The sequence below is a fragment of the Sparus aurata genome, chromosome 17 (genome assembly GCF_900880675.1).
Source record: "Sparus aurata chromosome 17, fSpaAur1.1, whole genome shotgun sequence".
Classification (NCBI taxonomy): domain Eukaryota; kingdom Metazoa; phylum Chordata; class Actinopteri; order Spariformes; family Sparidae; genus Sparus; species Sparus aurata.
The window spans coordinates 25,660,329-25,671,089 of NC_044203.1; the positions used below are offsets into that span (position 1 = coordinate 25,660,329).

Genomic DNA, 10,761 nt, shown 5'->3' on the forward strand with positions numbered 1-10,761 from the left:
ATGTATCATCAAGACATAGGTGCTCTCGCTCTCTCTGTCAGCCTGGAGCCAAACGGGAAGTCAGTCAAATAAGAGAAACAGTAAAAGAGAAGCACATTTGCATTGCTACAAACACACTGCCTATGTGACATGTCACAGCTGTGCACAAGCAAATCTCTTATCAAAACTGTTGTCAGATACACTTAATGTGTTGTGTCATTATCCTCAGGCATTAACTGCAGCATGGTTGCACTTATAGGACAAAACAAAAGTGTAACCTCTGATTTTCTGAACCTCAATACACTGAGTGAACATTTTAACAACCAAAAAAAAAACACATGCCAAAGTCATCATCTGTATTTACTACTGAATTGTGATTACACTGAATCTCAGAAAGGATGTGTTCTGAAATTCAGAATAACAATAAGTGTTGTTAAATGACCTTCTACTGTGCTAGTTCTTTAGCAGCTAAATGCGTCATTATTGTGACTATTTGTCAGCATGAAGTGCGCTGTTTAGTCTTGAATTGATTTCACTGTGAACAGCTTCTGGCCAAAAACCACTGTACCAAAACAGGAAGGCTGTGGGCCAACTCCTTTCATATGTCATTTGATGCATCATTATATAGTATCGATTATAGTTGCTGTACTCAGATGTAAAGTTATTCCTTTGAATCAGACAGCAGAGTTCTGTTTTACTCTTCTTTTTAAAAATCTTTTTGAAACAGGGATTGATTCAGAACAAATGGGTTAAAGAGAATGTAGTCTCTCAACTCGAGTTAATGTATCTGAGTGTTCCTTCCCCCATTAGTAACTCATTGGTAAAGATCAGTCTGTGACTTATTCACACAGCTAAATTCACCTGCAGCAACATAACTGAAACAGTCCACACCTTAATGACCACCTATAATGTCTTAATGTTTCATCCAAGGTGAAAATTCAAGTGTGGCTTTTATGTTTTTGGTCAATATGGTTTTACCCCACAAAAGCTCATTAAACCATGCATATAATCCATTAATGAATAGCTTAATTTATAACAACCCATGCACTTATTCATCAGTAATCCCCATGTTTGGATTGTCTTTTCAAAAATGAATTGTCTTAATTTTACAAGGTTTTTATCCAGATTAAGATCTACATTATTGTCTAAAGTAAATATTGTGTAAATATACTGTAGACAAACACGATATTTCACTCAGGGAAGAAACTGTGCATGCTGACTACAAAACAAATAGATGTATTATAAATGTGCATGGGTGTATTTGTCGGACCCAATCAACTTACTTTTCACTGAAACTGTGGAGATAATGAATGAAATACAGAGATGTATTGCAGTCAGTTATTCACTCATTCATGAATTCTTAAATATCACAATATTTTTTTAAATAAAGCTTTCAGGACTAAATCAAAGAGAAATTCATGGCATTTAAAAATAATCATGTATCATGGTGAACTGTGTTGTATAGTAATTTGTGAACCTGTTGAACTGTTCAACCTGAACACAGCGTTGCCTTTAACTGTCACACGACACTCCAGACTGAATGTGTGATTAATGATTGACTGTTTTCACCAAAGAAATACTGCTGTGAAATGTAACTCTCAAGGTGTATGTATTGCATTCGCAATAATTTGATTTCTTTCAGAATAAACTTTTTTTTCATTAACATTTTAAGCATGTCTTTCTTCAGTGACAGAGAATTCTTGACCTTTAAGTTAGTAGGTAGATGGTTTTGAGTTTTATTACCTCAACGTTTCATTGTTTATGAACTGATACCTTATCCAGATTTACAGTGCAGGGGTCCCTTCTATCTTGTGGATTGAGCTCACAGGGTCTGATTCTACAATAGCTTGTTTGTGTCTTTGCTTTCATGTTTACAGAGTTTATAGTTCATTTCACAGTAACCATGCAAAGAATCAGATAAGGATGTGGATTATTTATCTATCGAAAGTCAATAGAGAAGCATAAATGCAGGAGGAAGTACAAAACAGATATTGATCTGTCTTCTACCCTTACCTGTTCTGACGTACTTCTTTATTATTAATAATCAATAATCATAATGACTCATCAGCAGTTTTCTCTGTTAAAGGTTACCTTTATGCATCCTTACTTGACTAAGTGTGAATTAAAGGGGAAAATGTTCAGAGAATCTAAAAAAAGATATCTTGAAAAAAAGCATTGTGATCGTAAACAACATCATAAAAAGAAGAGAGAGGATGAGGAAGGGGTTGTAGGTAAATAGTATGCAAAGCTAACCCATTTCCAAGAATGACACGTCATCTAAATTACAGCAATAAATTCAAAGTTCACTGTGACTAAATATGTATCTGAGCCAAACTCATGTTGTCACAGCAGTACAGTCTGATAAAACAACAGAGCCCTAAAAACCCAGGGAGGGTGTGAATGAACCAAAGTCATAGATTATGCAAACTTTCCTCTGAGATCGTTAATGTTTCAGGAGGACTCGTTTGAGAAAGGCAGATTCAGACAGATTCAGATTCAGTCTGCATTCAGACAGATTGGTTGTCCTGCATCAGTGTTAATTTCTTAGCCTTTAATGAGCCTTTCACCAGAGAAAACTCCACCTGTGTAAACAGCCAGTATTTATTGTCTGGTCTTAACTTGGATCTATCACATGCAGTAATGAACTTTTAACTGTAATAAAAACTCATCAGCACTGAGAAAAACGCCCTTAATAACATCAGACTCAGTTCAGTGACCAGAGAAGGAAGTAGGAAAAAGTAGGAACACGTTGCAATGTTGTGCAAGATTTAGGGAACTGATGATAAACCGAAAAGCTGATTTATCATTAAGGTCATTGTAGTCATAAAACAATTCAGGTCACTTCCTGTACCTGTTACCTTAAAAGAGGAGGGGACAACAAATGATGACGAACTCCCATGAGACAGTGCCATCTTGTGTTTCATCTCCAGAACTTCCTCTACCTTTTGAGCCTCCGTCTTAAGAGTACAGACCAAGATTCAAGGGGGCATCTGGGATACTATAAGATCCTTCATAGACTCATGAGTCACAGATAACTCCCCATATAAACAGTGATGACAGGATGGCCTCCCGTTCTCCATGCCAACAGCACGCTTCCTCTTTAGCCATATACAAAATCTGTCTCTTCATCTCTATACATGTTTTGAATCATTTGCATGGGGGCTGACATGACACATAAATCACAGCACCATGCCCCTTTCCTCCTTCTCTGTCCCTGCTGGAAAAAAACAGCATAGACTGGCACTAAAACACAACATATGCTGGTCTTGCTAGTGACTGGTCAGCAGCAAGACCATTAATGTTGTGTTTTGGTGCTGGTTTATGCTGTTTTTTTCCAGCAGGGGTGGCATTGATGTCTTGTTATTGTTGTTGTAGTTGTATTGTTGTTTTGTTGTCGTGGTTAGTTATTAATAAATTATGTGGGAAAAAAATGTCCAAAACAAGTGTGCAGTTCCAACACAGCTGTTTAGCCAGAACCTTTTTTTGAAGAACATTAGGATGTCACAGTGAAGTTGACCTTTGACTTTTTGGATATATGATGTCAAAACTTCTTTATTTTATCTTTTTGGACACCTGTATGTCAAATTGTATTGTCCTTTTAATTGTACTTATTATATGAATTCTTGAATAATGACGGAAAATGTGTGCTGTCACATTGACCTTTGACCAGCAATTACGATACTTGAAGAAACTCTTGAGACATGGCATTTACTAGATTGAGATGCCATGAGGTCACAGTGACCTTGACCTTTGACCTCTCGCCCCCAGAATCCAATCAGTTCATCTTTGAATCCAAGTAGACATTTTGAAGACATTTTTTGGCTGTTCTTTAGATCTTGTGTTCACAAGAATGGGGAGGCTGAAATATGGACAACCTGAACACATAATGCCTCCTGCCTCGACTGTTGCTGGTGATGAGGAATAAAAAAAAAAAAACATTGACACATAACAGCTTGCAAAAATAACAAGAACTAACCTGACTTTGTAACTGTTATTGCATATTTCTTCACTGACTTCATTTGCTCATACACTGCAATGATTTCATCATCAAGTGAGAGACTTCCATGAGAGGCTTCACTATGAGACCTTACAGGAAGATACTTTACTGCATTTTACTGGTGACACTGTAAGATCACAGCATTTACTAATTGAGGATTTCTACATAGAGTATATAGGCTATTGTTATAACAAAACTGGTGATAAGATGGCTAGAGACCGAAAAACATTTTCCACTGTGATGGTTTTTTAAGTATTGATGCTGCTAAAAAAAAACTGAATGTACTCCTCATGTATTCTACAGTTTATAATGATTTTAACGCTCAGGATTCACTGATGTATTTAAACTTCTGATTAGAGTTGATACAGTGCTGTGATTCAAAGGAATACTTCAATTTTTGAACAAGGCCTGTGGGAGACCTTATTAATAAGAAATTAGCAGAAAATACAAAGGCCTGTTACTAAACAGTGTGTTCTCCACATAACATTTCTCCTCAAAGCTAAACACATTTGTGTAACGTAAATTAGCATTTACAAGATAAGATAAAATCAGATATAAGAAGATTTCCTTTTTCTATTTGTTAGTATGCATAAACACTGATGGGAGGAGGTGCATCTCTTTAGTTAGAATATCTTTAGATGTACTAGATTTTTAATTTTCAGGGTTAAAACCCATCAATATGACTGTCAGTGTAGCCTATGTCAACAGAATAAAAACACATTTAAAACCAAACAGTACATCATGTGTTATCTGATACCGCTGAAATGACTCCTCCTCTCTCTCTCAGGTGCACCATGTTTGGAGGCCTGGGAGCAGATTACCTGGACCCGTCACGTGACGGCTGGTTTCAGAACCACTTTCACATGTTTCTCTTCTTGCCTCCCAAGCTGCATCTACACCTGGTCCTTTCTGGGACGCACGATCAACAGGAGTACATTGTCCTGGACACAAGATAGACTGGACCGTACAGTGGAACTACAGTGTAATGTGCTCAATCCAGAAACAGGGGTCTCCAACACTATGACCTCCATTATAGAAATTATGAGTAAGTATAGCAGGTTCATTTCTGTACCAGCTGTGCAACAGTTGTTGTACTAATGTATATCCATTGAATGCAACTTTATATTTAGGCTCCATTACATTTATATGACAGGTTATAGATTAGACCTTAGTTCCAAACCTTTTGACATGTCACCCTCACAAAAACAGTGTCTAGTTGGTCCTTCTAATGCTCTAGATGTTTATGAGCTTTTAGCAGTTTCCATCGAAGAGAGACCTCCCTCTAAACTTTAACATAATAAGAAAAGAGTCAGACCAAAGTCCAAAAAATGTATCCTGATTTGTGAAGTAAAACATTTCCGGCAACCCTTTCAAAGACCCCGACCCACCCAACTAAAATACCTGACACTATGAAAAGTAGTTAAAAATTGCTCCACCTGAACGAGCATTCATGCATCTGTATTAGCAATTCATGTATTATTCAAAATTAGGTCTGCGGGTTTGAGTCAGATTATTTTTGAATCTGGTAAATTACTAAATACAAATTACTTGCTAATCTTATATCAGTAAATTTGGATTCATTTTTAAAATCAAACCTTGAAAATACTGCACTTTAAATTAATAACCAGAAAAAAACCAGACACGGCCACAAAAAATTAGTCCAACAAATATTCAGCTCAAAACATTTGCAATGCAAATAAAATTCAAATTCAAAGTACTTCGGATCAAACTACCCTTACTAAAACATTACTGGCACAAACTGCAGGTGCACTGTGTGTTTTTCTTCAACTTGTTGGATGCTCTTTCTTTTCTGTAAGTTTTTTAGTTGCTGCAGTTTTTTTAATCAAAGGACACACGGAGGACCTTGTTCTTGTAATTCAAGAAGAGCGTTTACTAATGTTCAACTTCCATTTTCAATGTTCCATGTTCTCTGCAGAACGAGTACTTTGCCTATGTATTTTTTATCTAACTGGCAATAGTACAAAAATGTTGCTTTGAAGTGATTTGGAACTAAATGTTGAGGTCTCCACTTTAAATTAAGGATGTTAAGATATCAAAATATGACTGACGCCCTTATGAAATACATAAGATGCAGAGTTTGAGTAAAACACATTTGAGATTGTGTGATTTTATTTGCATAGCACCAATTCACAACAATTGAAGCTTAATTGGCGAAGTTTCAGGAGCAGGACCACACCTCAACAGCGCCAACTTCCGCATTTCTATAAATAACCACCTGACCCTCTCCTCTGCTTCGCTCTCGTATTCTGCACCCCTCCCCCCCCCCCCCATTTCTCTCTGCCTGTTTCTTCTTTCTCTCCTCTCCTTCGTAGGTCCATGAGGGGGTCCGTCGCTGCCCGGGAGCGGCGGCGGATTCTCTACAAGAATCCCCACAACGCACTTGAAGAACTCAAAAGAACCAAGATCTTCGACACTTCGTTTTCCTTTGTCACTAATAAATCCTTAAACGAATCGTTGACGGTGTGGTCCTTGCTAGTGAAAAGTCATCTCATGACACTTTCCAGACTGAGCAGGTCTGATACATGCTTCTTGTCCTTTGCTGCAGATCGACTGTCTGTACAAATCAGTCCAGCAAACACTGTCCCATCTCTCAACAAGTCACTGGATCTGGTTTGCCTGATGCTGCAGCCGGTCACCTCTCAGGCCCATCACACTAGGTGGTCTGGTACAAAGACGGACAGAAAGTGACCCTGCGTGGAAACATGCAGCTGCTGCACAACACCTCACTTCACTTTGTCTCACTGCTGCCCTCTGATGCTGGATTCTACCAGTGTGAGACTTCTGTGCCTTCACTGCAGCAGGCAAGAGTTTTCAGCCTGGGATATCTGCTCAACTGTAAGTATTCATGAAGTGGAGCACAGTTCAAGGAATAAAGGCAGAAGAGTTCATACTTATAGAACTTTCTCATCGTTTTTAGTCGATCCATGGAACGTCGGTGTAACCCAGTGAAAGAAAACAGGTTAAAAGTAATGATTGTTGATCTAGATGTACTATTTCTATGCTGAGAAAGCGAGAGATGACAGGCCAGTCAGAACAGAGTTCAGCAAGTCCGCCTCTGCCTGGGCGTGATTGACAGATCATGACGCCAGTGATTCAACATAGAAGAGACTATCCAGGGACGGCCCGGAGTGGGAAAGTCCCGTTTTTTCCTCAGTCGATCTCGGTAAGCGTTGTGCTAATGTTGCTAACCATGTGTGCTGTGTCAAGTAGCATGCCTGCTATTGAGTTGGTCGATGCTAGCGGCCTAGCGGCTAATAGCAAGCAAAATCGCAATGTTAATGCTGCTAATTAGTCAACTTAACAGTATTATATGAGAAGGAAGTATTGAAATACCTTAACATGTTCATTTTGTTGTGTTATTCTTTAAAGATGTGAATGGTTAAACATTTTAATGTGAGAGATGTCAGTTATGTAAATGCACTTGTATTTTCACTTGAGAGTGGGCATTGCAAATGTCAGCAGAGCCATATGTGACAGATATACGGCTCATAATCTTTACAGTAGAATACAGTAATGTATGCTGATTATATGATATTACTGTGAAATGATTCATATTGATTGAGATTTAAAGTTATTGAACTGAACCGAAGTGTAATGAAAGGCCTAAAATGTAATAATTAAGTATTATATTGTATGTCATGCTTAGTGTTACATTTTTGTTATGCTTTGGAGTGATAGTTGTACAACGAATATATTAGGTTAAATGTTAAATTCCTGTTTGTAAAACAAAACAGGTCAGGTCTTATGGATGGAGTGAGAGCTTCTTCAGGAGATTCATTCCAATTGATGGCGAGCTTCCCAGCGTGATTCTGAACCGATTCATCGAATACTCCATCTGGTGGTAGGGTGGTGCCAGCCGCAGGACTGTCACACATTCACCTACATTTGCTCATATCCCAGGAACATTGATAAGAACACTGGACACTTGAATGATAAGGAATCTTCAGACAGTGGATTTGAAAGACACTTTACTGTGATAGTAATCACAGCACAGACAGACTTTACTGACTTTTTGACTGACCAGATTTATTATTTTAAAGGGCCCATTTTTATTTCATTGTCATTTATGTGTTATTCATGGTGTGTGAATTATCACCTGAAAGTTCATTTCACTAAACATTCAGTTGAAACCTACCTTGTCGTCTGTGTACTTTCCTGTATGGTTATTGTAGTCTCTTCCCTTAGCTCCTTATGAACCTAGAGTACTAGTGTATTAACCAGGAGTGGGTTACATCAGCATCAGCGGACCTGACACTGTGTTCCCTGGCAGATTGAGTAAATTCACCTGCTTGACCAGTTGCACCTTAAATGTGGATTGCACTGTCAGATGGCTGTTCAGGACGGGTTTCCCCATCGGAACCTACCTGTCAGTCCATGAAAATGAGCTCAAGTAGACTCCTTCCATACCCGGCACTTTCCAAACTTCACCTGCGTTGCGGAAAATGCAGCAGCTGGACGGTCTGCTGAGGCCACCAAGACGGTAAAAGTTAAAGGTACTGATCCGTCTTGCGAATTTGCTCGTGTCTGCTTTATCACATCATTGTCACATTTCATGTTAAGTCAAGCTGCTTTATTTATCCTCTCATCTTTACCTTTATACAGGTGTTCTTGCCTCTGGATCAGCGGCAGTGAGGCTCAGTGGACTTCATGCAGTGATCCTCAGCCTGGGACTGCTGATGCTCTTTGATTCTTAGAGTTATTAACTTTTTTAATGTTTTATTTGTCCTTTGTGAATTTATCAATTTCCCTTTTGTCTTTTTATCTTTATCACATCAGAAAGACACTTTAAAATTCTCATGTTCATCAAAAGTCAGACGATGACAACATCTGTGAAACAAAAGAAGAAGATGAGATTGATAGAAAACTATCTGGTGAGGTTCAGGAAGACGTTGTGGTTTGGGTTAAGATGACAACATTACTTACTCAACTTCTGCTACATACATACCTCCGTTGCATACTGTTTTTATGTTATGTAAATGACTTGAGATCAATACATTAGTAAGTTATAATCTCACACTGGACACTGATAGTGGTCTCCTGGGTGGAGGTCCTGTGTTTGCGTAACATGACCATCCGTCCCCAGCCTCCTCCTGTAGAGGACTCTCTCACTCTTTACAGGCCTTCGTCTGACTTCCTCTCTTACTGCCACTGAAGGGTCACCGACCAACAATCAAATGTAAATATGGGTTGTAATAAGCTACTTTCACAGTTACTGAACAGATACTAAATGTGTCTAAACCACATCTGGTTCATACAAATACAAAGGAAAAGTTGTTTTTCTTTTCTTTTAAGTCTGAAATTCTGTATTATAGATTATTCTATATTAAAGTACATTATGTCTCTTGTATGTGAGATGTTAATTCTGCACGGTTTGTCCACAATGATGTCTTTCCTTGCTGTTTCCTCCTCCTCCTCCCTCTACTTCACTTCAATGGATTTAGCATCATGACACACCGTTTGACCTCTGACCTGGTCGTGTTACTGATTCACTCACATGCTGAAAAGAGGGCCTTTGAGAAGTCAACCTCGATCTAAGAAATAACTGACTCATTTATGCTGATGGGTTTTTAAAGCCCCTGCAGGTGGTGACACATTAGTGTCTCTCTTACCTGACTGAAACTGAACAAATAAGAAAGATAAGAGTATCTCACAGAGCAAACAGATGAGGGAGACAGAGGCCCTCCACTGTGTTCTCCTCTATAGTTCCCATATGTGACGTAGTAGTGTTACCTGTCTGCCTTTTTCCTTTTCTCCTTTTTTCTGTATGTTATCTCACCTGCTTCATAAAGTTTCAGCTGTGTGGTTTAGTTGGAATGAGGAAGCAAAACTGGAAAAATATCACATTTTTGAAATGTTTATGCAGACAAAACAGAAATACGTTACAGATTTGGGCTTCATCTGTGCAATCTACATGTTAACCATTGTTGATTTTGTTGTAAACAATACAAGGACAGCTGCTACGTGGTCTTCGTTAATCAATTGCAGAAGAAATACTGAGAGCTTTAACTCAGATTAAAGTAGCAGTGCCAAAGTGTAGAAATAGTCTCTACATTCAGAATTTTACTTCAGTGAAGAACCTTTTCACTATGCAAGTGATCCATTCCTTGTTGTTCTTGTTTTCATATTATGGGATTTTTATTATTGATGCATTAATGTACACATTGTTCTCATGTTGCTGCTGCTAAATGATTTAATTTAAATAATTATCATTATGCTGCTAAATTGCTTGTATGCTTGTAAATTTTTCCCCAGATCGATTAAGATGTTACTTATCTTAAACCATATTATAGATCATTATTTATTGGTTGGTTGTGGTCCTTCAATTAATTTAATAACATCCTTGTGAGCTTTTTCTTTTTACAATATGTGATAGTGTTCCTCCCTCATATGAATATTGATTGCAGTTTAGTTTAGTCTAGTTTGATACAATACAATAACTCTGATAACCCTCAATGATTAAGGCCAAAGACTTCCGGTCGCATTGTCTTTATTAATCTAAATAACAACAGCGAAGATGTAGTAACGTCAAACCACCAACAAACATCTCTATTATAATCAATACAATCTTTCCCTGTCAAATCAATAAATAAACATAAACATAATTCTAAATTATATAAAATATCATACAGATTATAGCAACCTTCCAAGTTTCTGATGAGACATAGTTTGACCTGAAAGCATTAAAGCAGTGGATTCTGATTAGTCATGCCACCAAAGCACCCGTACCAGCATCTTTCAAAGTAGTTACAGATTTTAACAACAAC

General features: G+C 38.0%; 1 long non-coding RNA gene across 1 annotated transcript; it reads left to right on the forward strand.

Annotated features, from left to right (window-relative positions):
• Positions 1 to 4,749: 4,749 nt before the first annotated feature.
• LOC115567856 (uncharacterized) lies at positions 4,750 to 9,362 on the forward strand. Its single transcript, XR_003981276.1, has 4 exons — positions 4,750 to 5,021; positions 6,543 to 7,160; positions 7,732 to 8,490; positions 8,600 to 9,362. It is a non-coding gene; the product is annotated as an uncharacterized LOC115567856 (long non-coding RNA).
• The last annotated feature ends 1,399 nt before the right edge of the window (positions 9,363 to 10,761 follow it).